This window comes from Cydia amplana, chromosome 19, assembly GCF_948474715.1.
Source record: "Cydia amplana chromosome 19, ilCydAmpl1.1, whole genome shotgun sequence".
Classification (NCBI taxonomy): Eukaryota; Metazoa; Arthropoda; class Insecta; order Lepidoptera; family Tortricidae; genus Cydia; species Cydia amplana.
Genome location: NC_086087.1, coordinates 7,674,374 through 7,686,678, shown reverse-complemented (window position 1 = coordinate 7,686,678; position 12,305 = coordinate 7,674,374). Strand labels below are relative to the sequence as shown.

The following is a 12,305-nucleotide window of genomic DNA, read 5'->3' as shown; positions in this document are numbered from 1 at the left end:
CTAGCAAAAGGGAATTTACTTTTATCGGTACTGTTATTATGTTATGTATTTATGGTACCCAACTTCTGTCCGCTACTTTGTCTGCTTGGAATGGTAATGATGATTGATAAAAATTATCCATGTCTGTATTGTTCTACCGCGGGCCTTAAACTACGAGTATCTCCATACCAAATTTCATGTAAATTGGTTCAACGGTCTAATCGTGACGACTGACGAGGTATTAGACAGACAGACTAGACAGTGTTACTATCGCATTTATAATAAACTAGCGACCCGCCCCAGCTTCGCCCGGGTTAACAAATTATACATAAACCTTCCTCTTGAATCACTCGATCTATTAAAAAAACCGTATCAAAATCCGTTGCGTAGTTTTAAAGATCTAAGCATACATAGGGACAGACAGAAAGGGAAGCGACTTTGTTTTATACTATGTATAATAAATTAGTAGGGAGATATTATCTCCGATATCGTCATGTGAGGAAAAAATAAATAAAGAGATCTTCGAGTCGCGTCCAATATTTGTCAAACGTGAAAAGTAAAGTAAAACCTCTTTATTTACTTTAATGCCGTATTAACGATTTTCTTGAGTGATGTCATAACTATATTCCACGAGGTACTTTAAATTGTGATTGGTTCACAAACTAACCAAGTTTCTAGATGAAACGAATGAACGGATCCGGATCTACAAAAGTTTGATGGGGAAAAATATCGACATGTTTTAATTTATCATTTGAAGTGGGCGAGCGCTGACAATCTAAAGTTTATGATTGAGGTCACAGAATAAATAATAGTACTAAGTACAGAAGACTCACTCTCTAACAAAACGCGTCTGTTACGATCAGCACAGATATGGCCGCTAGGTGGCGACAGCACCACGCGCGGCTTATGGCTTTCCCCAAAACTGGGGCCGAGCGGATGTACTTTTAGCTACCTGTAGCAAAGCGACGAAATAGCGGAGTGAGCCACGCCTGTTGAGGTTGAGAAACATTGGATTTATAGGTAAAATCAAGGAGTAATAATATATTATTATTTATTTATTTTTATTTTTTAAACTTTTTTGCACAAAGGAAGAAAAATGTACAAAAGGCGGACTTAATGCCAAAAGGCATTCTCTACCAGTCAACCATTGAGTCAAACAGAGACATAAATGTTGGTGCCGGAGAGATTCATGAATTGTAACTAGAAATGGAACCGAAAAGTCTGGAACCGACATTAGTACTAGTTATTAGGTATATCATTTAAACTCTAAAGTAGGTATTTACTCGTACAATTTTTTTAATTTTTTTGAGGCGCTAATAACTCAAGGTTCTAAATATAAAAAAAAAATCAATTAATCCTGTCCATATTTGCGACTTTGTATAATTTGCCGACAATGTCATTTTTTATCCTAAAATACCTACTTAATAAACCCATTATTGGAATTGCTTAATGTCTAGATATTATGACTCCTTTATCCGACGCTAGACTTCATTGTAAGAAATTCTTGGCATTTAAAGCGCAGTGAATTAAGGATTAAAAGTTAATAAAAGAGCTCTTAAAGCTATTTCATTCCATAAAATATAATTAAATGTCCTACAAGACTCTTTATTTTTTTCACGCCTTCAGCGACTTAATGAGATAAAGTGGAAGAAAGAGTATTTGTTAGAAATAATCTTAAATTGTATCCATTAGGTGAGTTTAATTTCAAATGAATAAGCGTAGGTATTGTAGAAATTCTTGAGAATAATATATGGAAAACTTATCAAGATTAATGGATGTTTTTAATTAATCTACTTACGTGATATACAGAAGTCACGTTTCATCAACCCTCCTTAAATGTTAATACATATGAAAAACTATCCTTCTGCAGAAATAATGAATAATGACGTAAAATAATAATGACAAAAATAATGATGTGTTGTTTTATTGTCCAACGTACAAAATTGGGTGTAGGGCGAATATAAATGAAGGAAGGTTTGTTTTCTTTTCGTAAAGAAAAGGCCTCATTATTTTAAATATAAATTTCTATGAGTCTTTAAACCTCCAACATAAAAAGATAATTAAATGAATTTTCAATATTTTCACTAATGATAAGTAAGAGTGTCATCTTCTCATAAGAATAACCAGACAGCCAGTTACTGCCGTATTCGAACTTCAAGATAGGTACCTATTCACAAGAGACGACACGTACTAGATCCATTCTAGATACGTTATAGTTTAGATATCAACTATGTAGTTCTCTTTTACAGCTCAATTCGGGCAAACAATGTCACTTTTACGTTAGATAGAGTTAGATATCTATTAGATGTTAATTGGATCTCTAAGTAATATCCTGTGAAAATCGATCAAGAGTATCTCCAGAATCGCGCAAATGTCAAATTTGACAGGTTAGATCTTAAACATATCGTTATCGTATCTTGGTGATGTCTAAATGATATCTAATAGATGTCTATTTCAAAATCCGAATCGGGCCCTTAGTCTCATTATAACAGGCACCCGGCGAGCGTGCTAGTTATTCCGTTCAATAGACATACACACGTTATGGAACGGAAATAAAGTAGGTTAGTACAACTTACAACAGCCTAGAGCCGGTGATATATCTACGCGAGAAGCTGTGCACTGTCACAGAATAAATAATAGTACTAAGTACAGAAGACTCACTCTCTAACAAAACGCGTCTGTTACGACCAGCACAGATATGGCCGCTAGGTGGCGACAGCGCCACGCGCGGCTTATGGCTTTCCCCAAAATTGGGGTCGAACGGATGTACTTTTAGCTACCTGTAGCAAAGCGACGAAATCGCGGAGTGAGACACGCCTGGCACTGTGTAGGCGACTTGTGTATGTTTATTCACCTACTTAGTGTTGGTAGAAACGTCACTACATAGTATAAAACAAAGTCGCTTCCCGCTGTCTGTCTGTCCCTATGTATGCTTAGATCTTTAAAACTACGCAACGGATTTTGATGTGTTTTTAGGGTTCCGTAGCCAAATGGCAAAAAACGGAACCCTTATAGATTCGTCATGTCTGTCTGTCTGTCTGTCTGTCTGTCCGTCTGTCTGTCCGTCCGTATGTCACAGCCACTTTTCTCCGAAACTATAAGACCTATACTGTTGAAACTTGGTAAGTAGATGTATTCTGTGAACCGCATTAAGATTTTCACACAAAAATAGAAAAAAAACAATACATTTTTGGGGTTCCCCATACTTCGAACTGAAACTCAAATTTTTTTTTTTCATCAAACCCATACGTGTGGGGTATCTATGGATAGGTCTTCAAAAATGATATTGAGGTTTCTAATATCATTTTTTTCTAAACTGAATAGTTTGCGCGAGAGACACTTCCAAAGTGGAAAAATGTGTGTCCCCCCCCCTGTAACTTCTAAAATAAGAGAATGATAAAACTAAAAAAAATATATGATGTACATTACCATGTAAACTTCCACCGAAAATTGGTTTGAACGAGATCTAGTAAGTAGTTTTTTTTTATACGTCATAAATCGCCTATATACGGAACCCTTCATGGGCGAGTCCGACTCGCACTTGGCCGCTTTTTTTAATAGATAGAGTGATTCAAGAGGAAGGTTTATGTATAATTCGTTAACGTGAGCGAAGCCGGGGCGGGTCGCTAGTCATTAATGAATTGATCATGTAATGTCACAACGAATTTGTAGTTGTTTCAACTATTACTTCAAAAGAAACTTAAATAAATAAAAGCACAATATAATCTGTCTTTTTCAAAGCTATGGCTTAATTGGATTCAATGAAGCCCTACCGAATAACAGCAATGAATATAATAATAACCTATTGACCTTTGACGGCCGGTTACTGCGCCCTCATAGTTTCTGGTTGAATTTAATTGGAATCCAGTTTTGAATTTGAAAGGATGACTTTAGGGGAAAGGCTGTAAAAGGCTAAAAGCGCTTTGTAATAATATATTAATTAAGTTTCTGATTTAGTTTATAAACCAGTTACAGTACCTAATTCTTATTTTATTGGCGGATTTTTAAATACTTTCAGTACAGCTCATAAAATGAAGTCCCCCGCCGTGTCTGTCTGTTTGTGTGTATATATTTTCGCGACATAATCAAAAACGTCTGAACGGATTTTCATGCGGTTTTCACCTATCAATAGAGTCATTCTTGAGGAAGGTTCAGGTGTATAATTTGTTAAGGTTTTGTGTTACCCGTGCGAAGCCGGGGCGGGTCGCTAGTTTAGCATATTTGACTATTACCGCTACCATTTCAGGGAATTGGTTCAAATCCCGAAAAATCTACGTAAAACCATCTAAGTTAAGAGGTGACAATAAAAACTTGTGTTGAATCTGTTAGAATAGCGGACAACCAACCAACCAACTAACCAACTATAAATATTATTATATTTTCATTTTGATATTTTATCAAGTGAAATTACGTTACGTTGGTTAATAATTATCTACGTCAACTCGTTAGATTGAATACATTAGGTATGTAGATTTTGTTAGTGTAATCAAAACATTTCCAGTAGGGCTAAGATGGCCGACTCTTTATCATTTGTCACCATAGCTGTCACGTTCTAACAAATATGTAAGTCCGAAAGTGACGCATGGCATTACAGGTAATAAAATTACGACCATGATAGCTGGTCAGGATTGCCGAAATCTGCCGAACCAGGAATGGGATTTGTTCTGCTATTTTAAGATGAAACGGGAAATAACGTTAATAATTAATAGACTTCGTTTACTTCAAAAATCAGGTAGAATTTACAAATACTTGTGTAGCAAAATGGATGAGCCGCTGATTTTCAGTCCCCAACCAAAACACTTAAAGCTAATTCTTAACTTAACACAAACATGTCTTATTTTCAATTTCGTGGCTATCCCTCGTTATAGCAAAAAAACTTACAACACATACTTAGAAGCTTGAAACTTCTTACTTCTCCAACATTTTCAATTTCAAGCGCATTCTCGAACAGCATGAATTCAACGCAAGGAAGATGGCAAAGTATTGTTTTACCAGCAGTTACTGTAAATTTCCTTTCAACTGCAACTTAAAGCTGGTTTATCCTTTGGATTGCGCATTCAGAACGTTAAAATATTATTTTAATTCGACACTAATCTAAGCACAGGGGGCCGATTTTTGAAATTCGACCGCTCGTATTCGTGTATTTCGGTCAGCAATATCTCCACTACTAGGCATTTAAATTGTACTAATAGAATTGAAAACGAGTGGTCAATATATACAAAGTAACTACATTCCCAATTTCTACCGCTCATATTTCAAACATCAGCATTTCGCCGTTTTACACCGATTTTCGAGTGACGAAATCAAGCGATCGTAATTCAAAAATCGGACATGCCATACATCAAAAATCATTTGCGTTTATATGTGTGCGCGGTACGTCTGTACACGCGTCATTGTTGTAATGTCATGTGTGGGTAAGTCGCTTTACTGAGATGAGAGGACGCCAGAAGTCCGCCAGATTCATGTCGCGGCCAGTCGCGGGGCGAGGTAATGTGAGCCGGGGCGGGGCGGTGCGTGGCCGTTCTGTATGATAATACTATTACTTATTCTGTGATCTAAGTGTAGGTTCTATGTTTGTGCTAATAAGTATAAGGGAGTAATGGGATGGGGTATTATTAAATAGAATTCATATTCTGGAATATTGGAATACGCTTCCTGGCACCATCCAGAATGGAACACGGCAATTTCCAGCGGTTTCGAGGTCGTTAGGTACTATGTTTATAACTTGGTGTTTGAGACACACAGACAGGCAGACTTGGTACCGTATTTTATTTATTCTTCAAATAAAATAGATAAGCCAAATATTTAATTGCTAGGTTTTGCTTTATGGATTTTTAACGAAAATGTACAATTGCGTATTTAACAAGCTTTTATTAGGTCGACCTGAGCCCGTACCATGAGTCACTCACAGTGTCAAAACTGACATTTACGCTATCGAGAACGTAATTTACTTTCTATACATCTCGTTTGCACTAATATTCGAGTACGAGCGAGATGTATAGAAAGTAAATTACGTTCTCGATGGCGTTTGTCAGTGCCAAACTGATGGAAGCCGTACTGGTAGAGTGCTCACTCCGTACATCAGTTTTAGTACCAAAAAGACTATTAGCATCTAGCATCGAGTAGCGGAACTATCAGTACTGCTACTTGACAATATAGATGTCGCACCGACCGGAAAGTCTTATCTCAACAGCATAAGCAGGGGTCGGACAAAAAGTGCGGATGACGTAAAAATGACGTAATCTTGCACACAGGATGATGTTTGAGTTTGTATTTAAACTTCCGTGTGACATGTAGTAACAAAGTAGTATTAATGAAGTAACAAAATAATCGTAAATAAATCCATGGAATTAATAATACAGGTGGTAGGGTGATGTAGTGAATAAAATAAATTTCACGAAACTTGTTACCATAAGGTATAATTATTTGAAATTAGTTAGAACACTTAGAACAAGTCTGTGGGATCCTCAGATAAATAGGTTTAATAGTCAAAAGTGGGAACAGTAGGTAAGATTAGTAAAAATAAAAAACGATAATTTGATGTTATTATACTTTTATAGCTAAATTTTAGCTAAATATAAGCGTGAAGATACAATAGCTAAACAATAACGAAGTCAATTTATTGTTCATCTGATTGACAATGTGTCAGTCAAAAACGTACTTACTCATTTCAAGTGGCGATATCGTTTAATAAAGAGGTTGATAAATGATAAGTGATAATTCAATAATATAAAGGTAATACATATAAAACTTAAGAACTAAAACCCGTTCTGAGCCATGCCGGGTCCAAAGGTCCCCATCACACTGGCAGCGTTACCCCGCTGTATGGCGATGGAGACCTGTTGGACAAGCCATGACTCAGAACGGGGGTCATTCCCCTTTTCCCTCAGGCGCTTGCCCAGCTCTCGAAAGAGCTCACGTGCCTCCCGTCCCCAGGGCCCGGCTGTCTCGACGATAATTGTTTATGAAAATCAAAAATACTATTTGAAATCATCCTATAAGTGGTTTGACGTCATCCGCACTTTTTGTCCGACCCCTGTAAAATTACGTTCTCGACGGCGTTTATGTCAGTGACAAACTGATGGTAGCCGTACTGTATGTAACTATGTAATGGAATCTAAGGTAACCATCAATTAATAATTAATTTAACCATCTTCCAAGGATCGTAGCGTCATGAAAATTGGCAGCTGTACGTAATTCTTATAACAATACAATAATATGGTACTGGCGAACTGATCTGATGATGGAGACAGGAGGTGGCCATAGGAACTCTCGACCTGTATGTAACTAACATGTAATGGAATCTAAGGTAACTAATTTAACCATCTTCCAAGGATCGTAGCGTCATGAAAATTGGCAGCTGTATGTAGTTCTGATGACAATACAATAATATGGTACTGTCGAACTGATCTGATGATGGAGACAGGAGGTGGCCATAGGAACTCTGTGATGAAACAACGCAACCTAATTGTGTTAGGGGTTTTTAGAATTGTCTCGATGAGTATTAGTTGTCTGTCGTAAGAAAAGTACAGTCAGCGATAAAAGCTTGTACCAAAAATTAATTTTTTGCCAAAAACTTATTTAAAGTCAGCCTAGCCAAGTGCTAGATAACTTTGTGTTTTAAAACGATGCTCATTAACTAAGAGCCTTCAAGTTATCTCAAGATAATGTCACTACTTCAGACTAACTCCTTTAGAGCCTCCCTTATCACTCAATCAATCATTGTTTATTTCTTCATCAAAAGTTTGATGGCTGGTGAAAGTTTGAAAATATTTAGCAGCTTAGTTTAACAATAAATAGTCGTACAAAATACTTAACATCCAATTTAATTAAACTACAATTAATTATTTATGCAACTTAGATGTCAAATACAAAATTTAGGTATTTCTTTTGTCTATAACGATGTTGTAGATATGCTTTAGAATTTGTTACCTAGTAGATTTGGTTTTGATTAAGTATTATACATATTATACCTACTAGAATATTGCCTACTATGAATCTAAAATTTAAATTTAAAAAATGTTAAGCATAGTGGCAGGTTACAAATTACAAGTCAGTTTCACAATGTTAGGTACTAGTTACTCGTATTCTGTATAATTACAAATTTTAATTAAATCTGTTTCACTATGTCTATCCTTGTTTTGGTTATAAAGAGGTACTTTATTTGAACCGATGCCTCTCGAGTTGAAAAAATATTTCAGGTTTGTCGATGTTTTGGGTCGTGTGTGATCCGTGTTTGAAAACACTTGCTTGGTATTTTCCCAGTAGCTGTTATCGGAAATCTCCCATAGTTTTATTACCAGCCAGGGGCTTGGAAACAATCCCTCCAGTACCATCGGTCCACTTTCCCAATCTGTCTACTTTACCAAAGGGTCCATTTTCGCGATCTGTGTACTTTACCAAACGGTCCACTTTCGCGATGTGTCCACTTTACCATCGGTCCACTTTCCCGGTCTGTCTACTTTGCCAAACGGTCCACTTTCCCGATTTGTCTACTTGAGCACGTTGTCTACTTTCGCCATTGGTTCACTCATTTCGTAGCATAGTACCAACTTCGCGAACTTTGATTTGGCGATTCGCGAAATGTATTTTTTATACTCGCAAACCACCAGTTTCTCAGAATACCAAAAACGCTTAGTGCCAGCATAATGCCAAGTCAATATGTGTCAACCACGGAGGACCGACATATCAGTATTGTAACAGATGCGAGTGAGACACCGTCATTGTTCTGACAGTATTTAATCAAATATAACTGATTGCGTGGCAGCAAATTACCGTTTTGTGACTACAACGAACAAAATGTCTGGGATCATTCCAGTAAACAATATCCCATGAAAAACATTTCATGTAAAATGTTGCCAAGACGAAACCACAAGGCTCGGACTGTCAAAAAGTTATCAGATATCTTGTAGAGCCAAGCTTCTAACTCTGCAAGCCCTAACATGACAAACTCTACATCTTAGTCAACATATGTGGCTTGGCCGTTTCGCTACCGTCACATGGGCGGAAGGTGAAATCTATTGATTATTTTTTATTATACAATAATTTTTGTAGTAACAAAACGGCCAAGCCACGTATTTTGACTAAGGTGTAGAGTTTGTGATGTTAGGGCTTGTAGAGTTAGAAGCTTGGCTCTACAAGATATCTGATAACTTTTTGACAGTCCGAGCCTTGTACTTTCGTCTTGGCAACATTTTACATGAAATCTTTTTCATGGGATCGGAAAAGCGGACCATTTGGTCAAGTAGACCAATGAAGAAAGTGGACCGATCGGTAATTAGACGGATCGGGAAAGTGGACCGATAAGTAATTAGACGGATTGAGAAAAGCAATTAGGCAGATCGGGAAAGTTGACCGTTTGGTAAAGTAGACAGATTGGGAAAATGGACCGATGGTACTGGAGGGGAAACAATTGCACTAGGTTAATACATTTTCTTGGGAGGTGTCTGGTTGAAATAAACAAATCTCGGTTCTTATTAGGATAGGAATAAATGTCACGTATTTTATCCCTGAATGGAGGCCATATCGATTGTAAATGCATTCTTATGTGGCTTTGCAGCAAGAAAATAGAAATAGAAATCATTTACTTTGTGTGAAACAGAATATAAGAAAGTTTTGTACGGAACACTAAAAAATAATATACATTAGAGAAAACAATTACCACCAAAATGGTTGCCATTAGCTGTGTGATGATTTCAGTACGGCTACCATCAGTTTTGCACTGACATAAACGTTATCGAGAACGTAATTTACTTTATTTAAAAAAATAGAGCAAAACAAGCAAAAAAAACAAGCAAAAAAAAGGGTCACCCATCCAAGTACTGACCCCGCCCGACGTTGCTTAACTTCGGTCAAAAATCACGTTTGTTGTATGGGAGCCCCACTTAAATCTTTATTTTATTCTGGATTTAGTATTTGTTGTTATAGCGGCAACAGAAATACATCTGTAAAAATTTCAACTGTCTAGCTATCACGGTTCGTGAGATACAGCCTGGTGACAGACGGACGGACGGACGGACGGACGGACAGACAGCGGAGTCTTAGTAATAGGTTCCCGTTTTTACCCTTTGGGTACGGAACCCTAAAAAATGACAATGACATCGTCGATTTCCCGCTGCTACCACGATGTTATAAAGAAAGAAAGTGACGGTCATTAAGAAAATTATCCTTTTATAATTTAAAGTTTTCACTAAATACACCGGTTTTTAGAAAACGGAAAAGCCAACCACAAAACACCCAATCTGGTGAAAGTGTTGAAACCACCACACTAGATTTTTTATATTAAAAAGGCACACTCCTTTAGAGTGCAGCTGGCAACTTAATCTATGCGCAACTTTCACAAATAACACAAACACACACAGACACACAAAAATCAACCTTCATACATTTCATTTTCATTTCATTAATTCATTTCATAAATAACACAAACACACAAAACATCCTGTTTGCAAGACGATCAAAGCCTGTTTTTTCTGGTCTGGACGTTTACAAATTCGTTATATTTTTGTTTGGTTACCTTTGCGATACACAAAACTCTTATTTATTCACTTAAGAACATTGAAGTACGCTCACTTAACCCTTTGAGCCCTTCAGACGTCAAAAGACGTTATAACAGAGAGTCATACTACGCCAAAGATATACATTTAATAATATTTCAGGCTGTTCAATCAGCTAGTTTCCAGGTAATAAGATTTGACATTTAAGGTGGTTCGACTAGGTTACTCAAAGCTTAACCCTCGCTAGATGGTGCCACTTTCGCAAAATTTCATGTTTAATTTTTTTATGGAATGGTCTTGGTATTTGTATACTTAAAAGTATGTTTAGCGAACTCTTTAAGTAAATATTGAACTATTAAAATAAACATTCAATACTTCATTATGCAAAAACCAGCCTTTAAAGTCGACGGAGTGTTGCTGTCATGCTTTTTCCTACTATAACTCACACATGCAAACAGTGTTTCCGTGATGCTTATAGTAGACAATTTCACACAACGTAAGTATACTGCAATAGCGTTACGGTATGTTCGTGGAAATACGTGCAAGAGGATTGGGGTTCAAGACTGGTGCGAGTAGGTAATTTCTTTTTGTTTATTTTTGTCCTTTTTGTGTTATCTTATCTTTAAACGAGCAATTATTGTATATATATTTATTTATATATTTGGATGATATCAGAAACGGCTCTAACGATTTCGATGAAATTTGCTATAAGGGGTTTGATCTCTTAGCTAGGTCTGATCTGTGAGAAAACGCGCATTTTTGGGTTTTTATATGTTTTCTGAGCTTTGGTCGGTCTCCCAGATATTCAATCTCTTCTTCCTCGCGTGGGGTCCGCTTGGCAACTAATCCCAGAATTGGCATGGGCACTAGTTTTTACGAAAGCGACTGCCCTGACCTTCCAACCCAGAGAGTAAACTTATTGGGATTAGTCCGGTTTCTTCACATTGGTTTCTTTCACCGAAAAATAGGTATCGGTATATAAATAGGTTCCGGTAAATAGGTATCAAATGATATTTCGTACAAAAGTTCCGAAAAATCATTGGTACGACGGTACGAGCAGGGGTTAGAACCCGCGACCTCCGGATTGCAAGTCGCACGCTCTTTCCGCTAGGCCACCAGCGCTTCCCCCAGATATTCAGTATCATCATCATCACTATCACTACATAGTATAAAACAAAGTCGCTTTTCTGTCTGTCTGTCTGTATGCTTAGATCTTTAAAACTACGCAACGGATTTTGATGCGGTTTTTTTTAATAGATAGAGTGATTCAAGAGGGAGGTTTATAAGAAGAAGAAGAAGGTAATAATTTGTTAACCCGTGCGAAGCCGGGGCGGGTAGCTATTATCAATAAATTACATTATCAACGTTTTCAAAAAAAAAAATCAATACCTGATTTTCACAGATTATGATCTCTTTGGGTTCTTCCAACTCAGAATCACTAGCATATTCTTATTGAATCCTGAAGCTAATATAAAAACTATGTCCCAAATATTTGTATAGAAGTTTTAGTTTCCGCTACGTCACGCAGGCTGGGAAACATTTTTGATACTAAAACCTGACGTGATGACCGACATTTTAGGATATCTTTTTATGCTAGGATGGAGAATACCTACTGACGATTCTTAGTAGAATAAGCCCAAGGAAGTCCAGTTTGTAAGTGTCAGGTATCAGTTTTTTTTAAAGCGCTAATAGTTTGTTCTACAAGTAAAGCAATCGCTTACTGCCCAGCCTCTAATAAAGTAGTAGGTAATTGTAAAATAAAATAAAAGGAAAACATTTTTTTTTAATTCAAGTACCTACAGTACATTTTTTAATATTTGTTATCCGTAG

General features: G+C 36.8%; 2 long non-coding RNA genes across 2 annotated transcripts in view; one reads left to right on the top strand and one right to left on the bottom strand.

Annotated features, from left to right (window-relative positions):
- LOC134657022 (uncharacterized) overlaps nt 1–12,305 on the top strand; it is a 285,577-nt gene that overhangs the window by 176,308 nt on the left and 96,964 nt on the right. The gene's annotated exons all lie outside the window — the stretch shown is intronic.
- LOC134657027 (uncharacterized) overlaps nt 1–12,305 on the bottom strand; it is a 168,713-nt gene that overhangs the window by 69,703 nt on the left and 86,705 nt on the right. The window contains exon 2 of the long non-coding RNA XR_010097582.1: nt 10,677–11,253. This is a non-coding gene — a long non-coding RNA (uncharacterized LOC134657027). The remainder of the gene's footprint in view (nt 1–10,676; nt 11,254–12,305) is intronic.